Below are 10,351 nucleotides of genomic sequence, written 5' to 3'. Positions count from 1 at the left end.
AGATAGAACAGTTTAGCCAAGTGCCATGTCTCTTATTCTTGATCAGCTATAGCTCTAGAGTTTTTGCAGATTTTCAAATAAAACTCAGAAATTCCTTGTATGATTCTCTCAGGTCTCTCTTTTGTGATATTTTTGGATCCTTACCAAGGCATTGATGGTATATGCCTTCTCTCAAGATATGTAGTATTTGTGGTATGAGGCATAGTGACATTGCCTTTTCTCTCACCCTACTCTAATAAGGCTTTAATATCTGGAGTTCATAGGTGGGAGATAAAGTATACATACTTACAAGACATTTATTGCATAGTCAAACCATGGATCCAAAGAAACAAATCAATAAGCCAAATCAAGATGTGTATGTGTGGCGAATGAATGGTGTATGGTGATAATGGTGATAACAATGGTGGAAACAATGGTGGTGCAAGTCTAATTCTACTTTGCTCTTTTGAGGGGATAGATACCTTCCTTGCTTTTGAAACTTTATGAGGAGAATGAGATGTTCTTCTTTTTCTTGTCTCTCAGGTGGGCATCTTGCACCCCTAATTCTACTGTCGGACACTTGTCCATTTTTACCTCTCGTCTCACTTTTTTTTTTCTTTCGAGGTTCCGAGCACTTGCTCCTTTTTATTTCCTCGTTTCTCTTTTTTTTTAGAGCAATCATCTCATGAGATAATATAGCAAGTGGTAGTAACAAGATAACTTGAGCATTTATTTTACAAAGGGAAAAATAGAAATATTTATTTTTTTTGGTTATTCTCTCCCGGATTAGGAGTAGAATATTTTTGGGTGATTCTGGAGATGGAAATGAATGGATATATGTGGATGGTACTTCCGGAGTAGAAGTAGCATATATGAGTGGACATGCAAGTGAAATCTTGATTTAACCACATGACAAGCTCCTAAGGGTCTACACAGCTTGACCACACTCAATGCTCATAAGCAGTAAATAATAAATGTGTGGCTCAAAGTCTAGCAAGCATGCATATATGGCTGTGGTAGGAATTTAAGCTCTCATCATACAGGAACTCATCATGCAACATTTTAAAGATTTTCAAAGATAAAATTCTCTAGAATTCTAGCATCTCTAGGAACAGATAAACAGCAGCTCAACCTTCCCATATCATATCCGTTAACAACTTAGACTTCAGATCAAGTTTTCATCCCACAAGTTTAGGTCTAGAGCAAGCTTTAAATTATAACAGTTATATCTAAACTTGAGAGAGAACTTAAAATTTGCAAATTATGCAGAGCAACTATTTATCATATCCATGCTTAAGTTTTATTTAGATACAGATTAGCATAGCCACTTTATTTATTTATTAAACACACTAAGCAAAAGGCATATATATAAGCATAAAATCTTTATTTGGTTTTTTCATAGTTATTTATATTCTAAAATAATATAAGTATAAAGATAGATAGAAAGAAATACTTATCGGGATAAATGGGGGTGCTCTCCCCCAAGCTGAATTTTGACGTAATTTCTCTTGGTGTAGCTAGCAGGTGGCAGAAGTGTATTTGAAAGTCAGCAGCATTCTGACAGCGATTAGGATGTCCTCCGTCTGCTAGTCTTCTTGATTCTTAAATTCTGTGGAGCTCAAATAGACAACAAAGCTTGTGGAACTGATTAAGTGTTAGCATAAATATCTAGCCTTTATCAAGTTGAGACTCCTTAATAATTATTACTCCCTGTTTTTATATTTTTGTTTTTATAAAGCACAAAAAATATTTATTTTATTTTTATGCCACCACAGTGAATGTACTTATGGGTTTTATGCCACTCGTCTACTCACATGGGGCTTACAGTTTTTTCACATTTTTATTTTCTTTTTAAGATAGTATGAACATGATTAACTAAGTAAACTCTTTGAAATAATTGAAAGGGAAAGGATAACTACCAAGTTTACCTCTTGGCAAGGCGTTCGGTGTTTTTAAGTCCTCCGAACGGGACTCTCCATTTTCTTAATCGTCCTGAGGTTCGTTGGGTGGCGTAGTCGGTACTTCCGGCAGCGCCTCCTCTTCTTGTATAGTTATCTTCATTTTCCATACCTGACTCGGTGCTTCAATCTCCTCTGGATAATTCTATTTAAACTCTATGTCTTCTGACCTTACAACTTCTCCTTCATAGTCTGCCCATCCGTCCTTGATGATCTGCCTCCTCTGGTTGCGGTTGCGTCGCTTTCTTACCTGCTTAGATTCTTCAATGATATAGTTAGGGTCAGTAAAATAACGGTGTACCTTCTCTGAGGGGAAGTGCATATGGACTTCTCCGGTTCCAATGTAGATAATTGCTTTAACGGTGCTGAGGAACGGTCTTCCAAGGATGACGGGTGGATCATACTCGTCTTCTCCCATGTCAACAGCTTGAAAGTCTGTGTAGACAAAGTAATCGACTATTTTGACTGGGACATCAGATACTATTCCTTGAACTTCTCGAAATGTCTGATCTGCCATCTGGAGCTGAATGTATGTTGGTCTTAGTGGCATGGTTCCGAACAAGAGCCGATAGGTGACTGCAGCCATTATGTTGACGCCCGATCCGGTGTCGCAAATTGTCTTGTAGAAGCTATATCCATGTATGGAGCAGTAAATGCTTGGCATTCCTGGGTCGTCCTTCTTGGTCAAAAACGGTGACTTAAGTTGGTGATCTTGACCTCCATGAACTACAGTGACCATCTTAGCTGACTCGGTCCACACTTGCTTGTCCCTGTTCCTCCTGTTGGTCCTCTTCCTTGATTCACGTCTGGATTGATTTGGAATTTGTGTAGTCCTGTTCTTAAAGAAAAATGTCTCCTTCTTCCCTTTGACGTAGAAACTGATCTTGGCAGCACTAGCATAGATGATAGCTCCCGTGGTGTTTAAGAATGGCCTCCCTAGGATGATAGATGCTCTCTCATCATTTCCGGTCTCTACCACTACGAAGTCTGCTGGGGCATATAAGGTACCAACTCGGACACAAAGATTCCTCACTATTCCTTTTGGAAAAGTTATCGTGTGATCTGCAAACTGCAAACACATGGTTGTCTCTAATAAAGGATATGTAAAGAATTTTTCATAAAGTACCTGTTGATATTTGGTAACGCAATAAGGAAATGATCCGCAAGCGCATGGATATCGGTGAGCATTTCACCTGGGAGGTTATCCAGAGTTATCGTATTTATATTTTTACCACTGGGAGAAAGGGTGCATCTGACTAACCAAATCTATTGCTACTATCCCTTTAGACTACAAAGAATGTCTCTCGATGTGAGTGATGTATAGAGAAGACTGCAACTGTAGTCTCGTTCTAACCTTGGTAAGGATGATCTACTGTTCTATTGGGGAGGCTCACGGAATCTAGACAACACAAAGGATGTTCGACCCGCACCTATAAACCTACCCGTCCTGCTAACGAGATGTGATCTGCAAAGGTAACTCGGAAATGTCACGTTCCTCGCTACTACCACGGTCCAGCTAGTCAGGGGATATCTATGAGTACCCTAGCCTAAACACCACGTTTACGCTAACAAGTGATTACTCTAATACTCAACCGGAAGAGGATTAAAGTAAACTCATAAACCAAAGAACAATAAAACAAGAACTTACTAGTATTAGAAGGCGAATTACTGAAGAATCTTAGAAGCAAGCCTCGGGTTAGGAGACTTGATCCCGTAGGTACAACTCGGAGTAGACACCGACAGGCCGGCCTTCCTCCGATCCACACCTCCACTCTATCTCTCTCAATCTAGTAGAAACTAGAAGATCTATTTCTACTTTACATTGGTTGCTAAGCCTAAAAAGAAATATTATTTAGAGAAGAGGTTTTCCTTTGAGGGCACCCCTCAATCTCTAAGATAATTTCTTGTCTCGTCCAGGGGCCAGAGGGGGTCTCCTTATATAGTCCTCACCTTCTATGCGTTTTTGGGTCGATAGGCGAGGTGGTACTATGTTATTCTAGATCCATTAGGTCGGTGGAACGTCGTGTGCGAAGAGAGTCCGGAACGGAGTCCAGAGGGGGGCGGGCGCCCAGGTCCTCAGGGCGGGCGCCCTGGGCCTGGCCCCTTTTGGGCTCCGCTTCCTTCTCGTGGCTTCTGGAGTCTTCTAGATGGTAGAAAATTGCGCGGTGGGTTGATATCTCTATGTAATCCCGACATGTGGGCCTTTCTTCCTTATTTCCTGATAACCCCCTGCAGAAATAGACAAACACCAAAACTCGTGGAATTCTGTCAGATAAAACCCTAAGTCTAGATGTTGATTTCATTTGGATCCTTTTCTTTGTTTATTTGATAAGTAAATTTGATACTTAAGGACCGTCAACAAACTCCCCCAAGCTTACCTCTTGCTCGTCCCTGAGCAAGGATAGACTCAGCTGTGGATCATAAATTGTTGCAATATTTTTAAAAATTGATGTACACATGCTTTTTAAATAAGATCTCATCCCTGAGTTAGAGTAAACTGTCAAGACTTAAAACTTACTTACTTTACCTTTACCATGGGACTTGTAACTGTCACTTCTGTCTTGAGTGGTTAAAAGATAGAACAGTCTAGCCAAGTGCCATGACTCTTATTCTTGAACAGCTATAGCTCTGGGGTTTTTGCAGATTTTCAAATAAAACTCAGAAATTCCTTGTATGATTCTCTCAGGTCTCTCTTTTGTGGTATTTTTGGATCCTTACCAAGGCAGTGATCGTATATGCCTTCTCTCAAAATATGTAGTATTTGTGGTATGAAGCATAGTGACATTGTCTTTTCTTTCACCCTACTCTAATAAGGCTTTAATATCTGGAGCTCATAGGTGGGAGATAAAGTATACATACTTAAAAGACATTTATTGCATAGTCAAACCATGGATCCAAAGAAACAAATCAATAAGCCAAATCAAGATGTGCATGTGTGGCGAATGAATGGTGTATGGTGATGATGGTGATAACAATGGTGGTGGAAGTCTAATTCTACTTTGCTCATTCAGGGGATACATACCTTCCTTGCTTTTGAAACTTTATGAGGAGAATGAGATGCTCTTCTTTTTCTTTTCTTTCGAGGTTCCGAGCACTTGCTCCTTTTTATTTCCTCGTATATTATTATTATTTTTTTCTCTTTTTTTTCTTCTTTTTTTTTCTCTTTTTTTTTACTAGAGCACTCATCTCCTGAAATAATGTAGCAAGTGGTAGTAACCAAAATAACTGGAGCATTTATTTCATAGGGAATAACAGGGATAGGAAAATGTTTTTGGCTATTCTCTCCCGGATTAGGAGTAGAATAATTTTGGGTAAAACTGGAGATAGAAATGAGTGGATATATGTGGATGGTACTTCCGGAGTAGAAGTAGCATGTATGAGTAATCGTGCAAGTGAATCTTGATTTAACCACATGACAAGCTCCTAAGGGTCTACACAGCTTGACCACACTCAATGCTCATAAGCAGTAAATAGTAAATGTGTGGCTCAAGGTCTAGCAAGCATGTATATATGGCTGTGGTAGGAATTTAAACTCTCATCATACAGGAACTCATCATGCAACATTTTAAAGATTTTTAAAGATAAAATTCTCTAGAATTCTAGCATCTCTAGGAACAGATAAACAGCAGCTCAACCTTCCCATATCGTATCTGTTAACAACTTAGACTTCAGATCAAGTTTTCATCCCACAAGTTTAGGTCTAGAGCAAGCCTTAAATTATAACAGTTATATCTAAACTTGAGAGAGAACTTCAAATTTGAAAATTAGGCATAGCAACTATTCATCATATCCATGCTTAAGTTTTATTAGATACAGATTAGCATAGCCACTTTATTTATTTATTAAACACACTAAGCAAAATATATAAGCATAAAATCTTTATTTGGTTTTTTATAGTTATGTGTATTTATATTCTAATATAGTATAAGTATAAAGATAGATAGAAATACTTATCGAGATAAATGGGGGTGCTCTCCCCCAAGCTGAATTTTGACGTAATTTCTCTTGATGTAGCTAGCAGGTGGCAGAGGTGTGTTCGAAAGTCAGCAGTATTTTGACAGCGATTAGAATGTCCTCCGTCTGCTAGTCTTCTTGATTCTTAAATTCTGTGGAGCTCAAATAGACAACAAAGCTTGTGAAACTGATTAAGCGTTAGCATAAATATCTAGCCTTTATCATGTTGAGACTCCTTAATAAATATTACTCCCTGTTTTTATATTTTTGTTTTTATAAAGCAGAAAAATATGTATTTTATTTTTATGCCACCACAGTGAATGTACCTATGGGTTTTATGCCATGAGCATACTCACATGGGGCTTAATATTTTTTTAACATTTTTATTTTCTTTTCGAGATAGCATGAACCTGATTAACTAAGCAAACTATAATTGAATAATTGAAAGGAAAAGGATAACTACCAAGTTTACCTCTTGGCAAGGCGTTTGGTGTTTTTAAGTCCTCCGAACGGGACTCTCCGTTTTCTCAGTCGTCCTGGGATTTGCTAAGTGGCGTAGTCGGTGGTTCCGGCGGCGCCTCTTCTTCGTGTATAACTATCTTCTCTCTCCACACCTGACTCGGTGCTACGGTCTCCTCAGGACAGTTCTGTTCAAGTTGTATGTCTTCAGTCCTTATCACTTCTCCTTCATAGTCTACCCATCCGTCCGATTTGCCTCCTCTGGTTGCGGTTTGTCTTCTTCTTGTCCTGACCTGCTTAGAATCTTCAACTATATAATCATTAAAGTAGTGGCGTACCTTTCGCAGAGGGGAAGTGCATGTGGACTTCTCCGGTTCCAATATAGATAATGGCTTTGATAGTGCTGAGGAACGGTCTTCCAAGGATGGTGGATGGATCATACTCATCTTCTCCTATGTCAATGACCTGAAAATTGTTTGAAGCTGAATGTATCTTGGTTGTAGGGGCATGGTTCCATGCAGGAGCTGATAAGTGACTGCGGCCATTATGTTGTCGTCAGATCCGGTGTCGTAGAGTGTCTTCTAAAAAGAGTATCCATTGTTTGTGCATTCGATTCTTGGAACACCAGGGTCGTCCTTCTTGATCAAGAAAGGTGACTTGAGTCGACGATCTTGACCTCCTTGAGCTGCAGTGACCATCTTAGCTGACTCGGTCCACATTTGCTTGTTCCTATTCCTCCTGTTGGTCCTCTTCCTTGGTTCATGTCGGGATTGCTCTGAAGTTTGTGTAGTCTTGTTCTTGAAGGAAAATCTCCTTCTTCCCCTTGATGTAGAAACTGATCTTGGTAGCATTAGCGTAGATGACAGCTCTGGTGTTTGGGAATGGCCTCCGTAAGATGATGGGTGCCCTCTCCTTAGTATCAGTCTCTATCACCATGAAGTCTGCTAGAGCATACAAGGTACCAACTCGAACGCAGAGGTTCTTCAATATTTCCTTTGGGAAACTGAGTGTCCGATCTGCAACCCTGGGCACAATGTTGACGCTGGAGCCAAAGTCGCAGAGTGCTTCTAGGAAGTCCACCATGCCGATGGAGATCGGGATGACGGGGCGTCCTAGATCACCAAAATTATCTCGAGCTCACAATCCCTCTTCTCTCTTCTTAGTTGCAAGTTATTTCTCAAGATTATAATAGTTGTCCTTAAAAAACAACCAAAAAATATTTAGTCTTGCATAGGAGTAGAAGTAGGAAAAACTTTGGTTGTCTGTGATGTGCAGGAAAATGGAGAAAGCATTCCTCTCCTGATTCTAGAAGTCCAAATGGGGTGAGAGTTGTTCTCAAAGCTCTCACCACTCTAATGAGGGAAGCCATGAGAGGATGGAGGAAGGGGAGAGTCACCATCAAGTGGTGCTCTACAAACCTCCTCCAAGAGCAATGGAGCCTAAAGAATGAACTCATATTAACACCGGAAGAGCTGATCAAGTTCAACAACCTAAAGGAGAGCGGTTTCCGCCATACAAGCATCCTCGACCCGGCTTGTCACAGAACTGACCAAATTATAAGAGTTCAAGTGTAGAAACGATTGACAAGCAATCAAGTTTCCAAACTTGAGCCCATATAATCCCGGTAGTCCACTGAAATCACGAAGGATTTCAAACCAACTCGCAACAAACCAAGATCGTAATAGTTCAACATAAATAAAGCAGATGTTACATAGTCATTCATTGCCGTCGAAGCGGCACCACATCAGAGTCATTAAGTTATTACAACACATGTTCGAAGTAGCGGAAGCAAAATAATTACACACACTTGTTCAAAGTTCAATTCACAAGTTCTTGTTATTGCCAGAGTCTACACCATCCTTCCAAAAGCAACAGGTATGAGTTTGTTAGAGAACCGTGCCCAACGGTTAGTCCTCATCCCCAGCGGGATGGAGACAGGTCTTGCAGAAGCCGTCATAAAAGATGTCATCTGCAACAGGTGGGAATAAACCCTGAGTATGAGAATGTACTCAGCTAGACTTACCCGTCTAGTAAAACTTAAAAGACATCAAGAATCATGCAAGGCCAATATCAATTAGGGCTAGTTGACTCAACATTTGCCAAAAGCTTGCATTAAAACTAACTTATTGTGGAAGCATCATGTTTATTCATTATCAGCCTACCACTAGATTAGCACCTGTACTAAAGCACTTCACTTGATTATTACAAGCAATAATAACCATATCAAGTTCATCATATGCTCTTCCTTGCTATCATCATTATCATGAACCAAGTTCATTAGTGAATGCTACGTTTGCCGCTGCTCTATCAAGTTCTCACTGACCGGGAGAGACGGCGATTCGAATCGAATTCCTATCTAGCTGGAGGTGTATTCCTAGCACTCACCCAAGCATCCCCCGTCGGAGAGCCAACGGGTCACCTTTGGTACGACTCAGGAATCGCGGCTCCGATCAGCGCCGCACTCCCAGGGCTACCACTCTGCCAGGGAGGTCAGGAATTTTAACTCACCTGCCTTTGGGCTTACGCCAATGGTCCCCCGCACACCGCACTTCCTCCGGTAGTGCGCACTTTATACTTGCCGGTCTTCCGGCCTGAGTCATACTACTCGGCTTCGCGGTCGGAACGAGTTATCCGGCCAACTAAGTGTCAGGCATGCGTTCAACATGACAAGAGGACGTACAACGGTCGGTCCTTAGCTGCCACAGACAGAGTTACTACAACCTTGCAAAACTCCGCCCGGCTTAAGTCAATTTAATCAGGTTCCATCCACGATAGCACATATAGACCATCGTGATCCGACACAACCGATTAAGCATGGCTAAGCTGCTACGCGATCCTAACTCTACAACCAGGGTAGGGTAAGTTATCTGGACAAGGATGGAGTAAAGTGCAGCAAAGGTTTCATCACAACTCCTATACTTAATGCATCAATAGATATAACATATTAAATAAACTTTCGAAAGTAAAGGGAGACTTAGAATGCTCCGGGCTTACCTTTCACGAACGAAGCTGGCTCGTGATTTGGGCACTCAACTTCTTTTTCGGGCTCCTCGAGTCCGACTGGCTGGACCTCCACCTCCTGGCTGCCCTCCTGGCCTTCGGGGTTCGCTTGGAGCTCGAAGGAAGCGGTCACGTCCGATGCACCTATTGCATGCTCAACTAATAAGAAGACGTGCATAAAAGAGGATGAATGCTTGATACATAAAAAAACTCACTAGACACTCATTTACGGAGTAACTTCTAAGTAAACTTACAAGAAAACCACATGAATTGATCAAACTGGACAAGTCAACTTATAAACAGCAAGCACCCAAAACAGGACAGCTCAGTAATCAGACCATAACTAGTGCTAGGCAGATCCAACAAACATGAGTGAGGACATTCTGGAAAGCTTATAAAATTGCCTACAATTCATCTTTAAACTTCACAGCAAGATTCATAAGTTAAACTAGCCTTAAAAACAAAGTTCCAGGTTCTGTCCCAGAAAACAGAGAGCAACTATTTATGGAACCCAACTTGGAACAGCCATAACTTTTAAACTGCTAGGCCAATTGATCCCAAATTTAAACCACAGCTAGTTCATAAAGTTTACAACAACTTTGATTTAGACAAGTTTTCCAGAAAACTCTGTTATCATTAAGCAAAAGCTAAATTACTTCCTTGCTGTCCAGAACAGCTTTTAGCCCACCAATTAATTATTTAATGACATAACCAAAACATAAACAGTGTCATCCACATGACTTATAAGCACAAGCATAACACAAGTTTGCCAGATTATCATATGCTAACCCTTAGATATTTAATAATAAGGCATTTATTAATTTAATTCTAGAAAGGAGCATAATTACAAGATACTAAAAAATGTGCTCAGAAAAATCTACAAAATTTACAGAAGCACATGTATAGTTTTGTGACATTCGCATAAACATTTCAGAGCAAAAGCTCATGCCAAATTAAAGATATGCATTTAATATGTGACAAGGTGTTTATTTCATAAATTG

This window comes from Sorghum bicolor, chromosome 5 (assembly GCF_000003195.3).
Source record: "Sorghum bicolor cultivar BTx623 chromosome 5, Sorghum_bicolor_NCBIv3, whole genome shotgun sequence".
NCBI classification, from domain to species: domain Eukaryota; kingdom Viridiplantae; phylum Streptophyta; class Magnoliopsida; order Poales; family Poaceae; genus Sorghum; species Sorghum bicolor.
The sequence above is the reverse complement of the archived record's forward strand: the minus strand, read 5'-3'. Positions refer to the sequence as shown.